The sequence below is a fragment of the Clarias gariepinus genome, chromosome 18 (genome assembly GCF_024256425.1).
Source record: "Clarias gariepinus isolate MV-2021 ecotype Netherlands chromosome 18, CGAR_prim_01v2, whole genome shotgun sequence".
Taxonomy (NCBI): domain Eukaryota; kingdom Metazoa; phylum Chordata; class Actinopteri; order Siluriformes; family Clariidae; genus Clarias; species Clarias gariepinus.
Window position 1 is genome coordinate 7931014 of NC_071117.1, and position 6115 is coordinate 7937128.

Genomic DNA, 6115 nt, shown 5'->3' on the forward strand with positions numbered 1-6115 from the left:
TCCTGTCCATCACCAGAGCAAATAAAAAGGGGCTCAGAGCCGGTCCTTGATGCAGACGCACCTCCACCTTAAACTCTTCTGTCACACCTACAGCACATCTCACCACTGTCTTACAGCTCTCATACATGTCCTGCACCACTCTAACATACTTCTCTGCCACTCCAGACTTCCTCATACAACACCACAGCTTCTCTCTCGGCAACCTGTCATACGCTTTCTCTAAATCTACAAGGACACAATGCAACTCTTTATTACCTTCTCTGTACTTCTCCACTAGCATCCTCAAAGCAAATACTGCATCTGATGTACTCTTTCTAGGCATAAAACCATATTGCTGCTCACAAATGCTCACCTTTGCCCTTGACCTAGCTTCCACTACTCTTTCCTGTCCAAAAACCTTTCACTTGAGAAGAATCAAATTATTGGGCTGCATCATGCATCAAGAAAGTAACTTTGAAATGTAAAATTTAAATTACTGGAACTGGGTTAAGTTAAATTGGCATGATGGAGTGATGGAAAAAGGTCATGTGGTCTAATAAGTCCAGATTGATTCTATTCCAGAGCAATGGGAATGTCAGAGTAAGAAGGAAGCATATGAGGCGATGCACCCACCATGCATAGTGGCCACTGTGCAAGCCTCTGAGGTTACTTCAGTTGCTTCAGTTGACAAAAGGCTCAGCAGTGTATTAGGGTGAAGTCACTACTAATAAATTTTATTTAAGTAACTCAACTTAAATAGCAAAATAGCTAAATTAGTTTTTCCCCTGTATTGGGTTTTGCCACACTCCTCTCTACCAAAGGTACACAAATACAGTATGTACCCTTTTTGTTATCACCTAGTAATAGCACAATTTGGCTTAAAAAATAAAAACTCTGATATGTCTCTCTGATAAAGAAACTTAGTTTAACAGTGTTAAGGAACAGCAAAAATAAAAATAAAAATCCTTTCATCAGTGTGATGTTTAAATTGACCTAGCTCACCTGCAACTGAAAGCCAAACGCCTTTGCCTTGAAACCGCTCTCCAGTTGATGTTATGAAGGTGGCGTAATAATTCCTTTGATCCATTTTTGTGACATTGCCCAGAATAAGGCTGCAGTCATGTGTTATGTCTCTGATATACTGAACCCTTTCTGTGTATTTTGGGTCTGAGGACAGATCAGTAACATCTTTACTTCAAAAAGATTTTTGAACATTGGAATCAAGTGAATTATATGTGTAACTACAGCCCATGGTCACTGTAGATCCCATTAAAGCACAGATACTGTTATGTGTGTAATCCACTTTCCAATCTAATTGGGCAACAACAAGTCCTGCAAAACAAAAAATGTAGACATTTTGAGGAAGTCTAACGTAAACCAATTCTAGTTCAAAAAGCTAAGATTCTCAATAAAGAGAAATAAACTAGTCATAAACGACAGAAATAGAGACCATCTGTGATTAAAAGAGGAAGATATCTGAGGCAATACATGTTTCATGCAGTATCAACTAGAAGATGTTGCAAAATCAGCATTGACTCAGTGCTGCTCATGTCCTTATAAAGAGGTTTATAAATAGTGATGCTGATCATTACATTGTGACTTAATTACTATTTAAATCCTGTTTTCATCAGAAGGACATAAGCATTAATCTAATTTTGAGTAATTCTACATTTGTTTTGTACAACTGTTCTCTTTTTACAAAGATATAAACATAATATCTTTCTTTCTCTTTATCGTCTTAGAATTAATATCATAACTCACAGTTCTTTCGCTATATACAGTATTTATGTTGTAAGTCATAAATTTACTTTTTGTAAGTCGCTCTGGATAAGAGCGTCTGCCAAATGCCTAAATGTAAATGTAAATGTATAACTATGAAGATTCTGGAGAAATTTACAATAAAAGTGAATTAGGTGTTCAAATCAAAAATAATTTGGTGGAAAAGTAGATAGAAGACAACAATTCACACTGTACTGTGTTAATATACACCAAGCACATTACACCAGCAAACTGTTTTTAAATTGTTGCATAGCATTAATAAATAATGCTATTGTAAAAAATCATACCAGTCTCCTTAGGTCTGTTTGCTCATAACCATGACATGTGCTCAATCTTCTGGGTCAGGCATTACAGAGGATTGGTTTATGGCCGAGGGTTCACTGGTTGTCCTTCCTTGGACCACTTTTGGTAGGAACTAACCAGGAACCTGAACCTGAACCTGATCTAACCTGAATACCAGGAAGTTCCCCCAAGATCTGCTGCTTTGGAGATGCCTTGACCGAGACATCTGGCCATTCACCCTGAGTATAATTAATAAGCAACATTCACCTCCGACATCCTTTTAAACTGGGTGTAGCAAAAATTTTAACAATTAACACCGTTCGGTTGTTTGTTTGTTTTTTTTGTTTGTTTTTTTTTATGTTTTTTTTTTGTTTAGTATAATTGAGGAATTGCAAAAATTATCACGACTTGACTTGCTTGACATAAATAATAGCCGCAGCGACAAATTATAGCACACCAGTCATGATATATCGCACTCATTGTGTAGTAAAATTATGATGGTCTGTTTATAAATGTACTGTGCTCATTTAATGATATGATAGTAAGGTAGCAAGTCATGATAGTAATAAATAGACAGACAACTTATTGCACTTTTCATATAGTATTGCACTGATCATATATTAGCTAAAATGGTGCTATAACAACTGCATTATTCATGAATTTTTTGTTAATTTGTTTTTGTGCAAGACATCATCTCTTTAGCATATTGCACTGAGAGCCATTTAGTGATTGTTGAAGTTGTTTGTGATTATGGCCTTGGGTACCATATAAATATTGTGTATTTATATAAATACAGTGGAAGCCTGGATTATGAACATATTTCATTCTGGAAGGGGGCTCGTATTTCAAAACACTAGTAAATCAAAGCGAATTTTCCCATTAAAAAAAAATGGAAATTCAAATAATTCATTCCACATTTTTTATACAAAATATGGTTTTGTATTATGTATATGGAGGTAAAATTAAAACAAATTAACCTGCACTTTATCTTTAAAAAAAAAAACAGACAGATAAGTGTTTATCATTAATGCGTGAAGGCGTTGTGTCTAATGGTTGTTATGGAGCGTCTGATGGTTGTTATGGAGACTTTGTGACTTTTTGTTGCAATTTTCTAATAGTGAACTTTGGAGATTTTTTTTACTTCTCTTATCCTCTTTACTGGGCGTAGTTAGATACACTTGGGTCCTCATCCAGCTTTGTTTGTCACTGTTTCAGTTGTTTTAAACTTCTTAATGATTTCTCTCACTGTAGATATGGACAAAATTAGGCAAGTGACTTTTTTTTTTGCCATTGCCTAACTTATAAAGGTTAACGCATCTTAATAAATGGGGTGTTCAATTGTCTTTCCCATGTTAAAAAGTGGATAAAAGAAATAGCTCTCTCTGTCACGTCATATTTATATGACAGGGAAACAGAAAGTTATGAATTATTAATTAAAAGTTTATAGATAATCTAATCAACTTTATAAACTACATAAAAATGCTTCAATTGCATTTATTTAATCTGGATTGTAAGGGGTGCTAATAATCATGCAACAGGTGATTTTATGAAAGAACTGTTATTTTTTAGTTTATTTTTTCAATTCACTTGAGTTAAAGGTTAGATCTTTGCATTGTAGTTCTACAGTATATGGTTTAAATAAAATAAAATACTTATTTAAAAGCTTATTGGTACATCTTAACCAGATGTACCAGTAATGGTCAGCAGGATTGTATATTTGAGACTGTTTGTTTGTATCTTGATGGTCCTGTAGCTTCTTCCAGGGCGCACAACAAATGTTGAGCAGTCAATCATAATTTTTTGACTTAACAAAGGCAGCTAGAGTTAGATATTTCACTCAAAGACAACAGCCGATGATTCTGCATGCCAAGTGAATGATAAAAGATTTTTAGTCTGCTGTTTAGCAGCTTATGTACCACACTGAGATACAGTACACTGGTATGCTTTCAGTGGTGGAGAAGTAGAAGGACAACAGCAGTTTTTCCTCCAGACAGATCAGGAAGTATAGTCACTGTTGTGCCTTCTTAATGACTGCAGTAGTGTTGGTCGACTAGGATAGATGGTCAGAGATGTAGGTACCTAGAAATAACTGAGGGAAGTTTGATGATATCAATTTAAACATGAGCATTTACAATTCTCAAAAAAAAATATGTTTGAGAAATATGACTTACATGTTAGGCAAAATTACTGCTGTTTGTAATAAATCAATGAAACAAGAGCAATTTAAATACTGTACATCAACACAACTACATAAGTTCTTGTAATTTTTTATCTTTTAATGACTACTGCAGTATCAAAATTATTCAACCACTTGCTGAGTAACATCTTCATGACTTAGTAAAGCCATCTATAGCTATTACAGTATGACCTACTGCAAACATGATTTATAGCCCGACACGAGCTTTTGACGATGTTTCTAAGAGATCTACGATGATTCCTCATAGGCAATAGCCTTCAGTTTAGTAAGATTCTTGTATTTGTGTGTGCAACTGCTTTTTTTACATTTCTGTAGGATTCAATTTAGGAAACTGTGATGGCCACTCTAGAACCTTTGATAACTTAATTTGAAACGAAGCCCTGGTGGACTTTATTGTATGCTAGGGATCATTGTCCTGTTGACACCGATCCGAAGACACCAAATTTTTAGCTTCCTCACAGATGGCAGGATAATTTCTTTAAGGATACTTGTTTAATTGGTCCATACAACAAAATTCCCAAACTGCTGTGTCTTTTATATGGGAGCGTACTTTTCTTGTGTTCCCGGTCGGTAGCAGGGTACTATATGTCTTGGGTTAATCCATCAGTGTTCAATATGTGTCGTATAGTGTAAATTAAAACGTCAGTGCCTCCTGCCACCAAATCTTTCATTAGGTCCTTTGCAGTCAACTGGGTTTTTTTCAACACTTGGCTCTTCAGGAATCTTGTAGCAGCCAGTGATTGCTTCCTTTTTCCTGTCATGTCCAGGTAGTTTAGTCACTGTTTTTGAACTTCTAGGAACATTTAGTATTGTTCTTATATTTTTATATCCTTATCCTTGTTTGTGCAAGGCAATTATCTCTTCTCTTTTATAAATTAAGTACACCTGAGGCATCTAATCTGTGCCCGAGACACCTAATTTACAAATTTGTGAATTTTATTCAGGGGGCTGAAACTGCAGTAATCATTAACACCTCTATCTCACCTACGCGGTGAGACATGGAGTTAGGCACCGCGAGTCACCACAAGTGACCGCCCGACATTCCACGAGCTTCAGCAGGGTCCAAAAGCTTTCGCAGAAACTGGAAAAAAATGACGTTTAATTTCTGCATAGAAAGATTGTAAATGTGATCACTACGCCAAAACTCAAGGTGAATCACAATGAACCCTACTTACTGTACAGCCACTGCGCGAAACCATGCTGATATGTATACACGGGATTTGGAGAAAACACTTCTTATATTAGTTATGTTGAGCTGTTTTACATTAATTGCTCTTTTTTTCACTGATTTATTACAAACAGCTGCAAACTAATTTTAAATGCTGGTTGAATAATTTCCAGTATATGTACACCAACCCTATCCTTCTTCATTCCCCTGTAATGATGTGTCACTTCATTTGACCACTAGATGTCAGTAAAACCTAACAAATGTGCTTTCGTATAAAACGTTTAATACTTTGGCACCAGAGTCACTCATAATAATTATATATGTGTTATAATGTTTCGAGTATAATATGTGCACATGACAATTAACGTTTATACCTTTAAACCAGGTTTAAGGGGAAAATGTGTAAAGATTTGGTTATAAAATTTTGTGACTTTTATTTTGAAACTACATAGCTCGGCGTCTATGGTTTTGGCGCCATGTTGAGTTCGCTCATTTACGGTGGTCTCGCGCAGGTACGGCAGAGGTGAGGTATTCTTACATCAGGCATACTTTTGGTGTATTTTAATTTAAATTAATTTAAATTAAAAAATTAATTATTTAAATGCAGCATTAATAATAATAATAATAATAATAATAATAATAACAGATACAAAGTTACTTTTGTTTAGAGAGAGAGAGAGAGAGAGAGTAGCAGTGTTTGTGTTAACGTT

General features: G+C 35.3%; 1 pseudogene; it reads right to left on the reverse strand.

Moving 5' to 3' along the window:
• Nucleotides 1-1066, reverse strand: part of LOC128507015 (sialoadhesin-like) — a 191344-nt pseudogene extending 190278 nt beyond the window's left edge.
• Between the last annotated feature and the right edge of the window lie 5049 nt (nucleotides 1067-6115).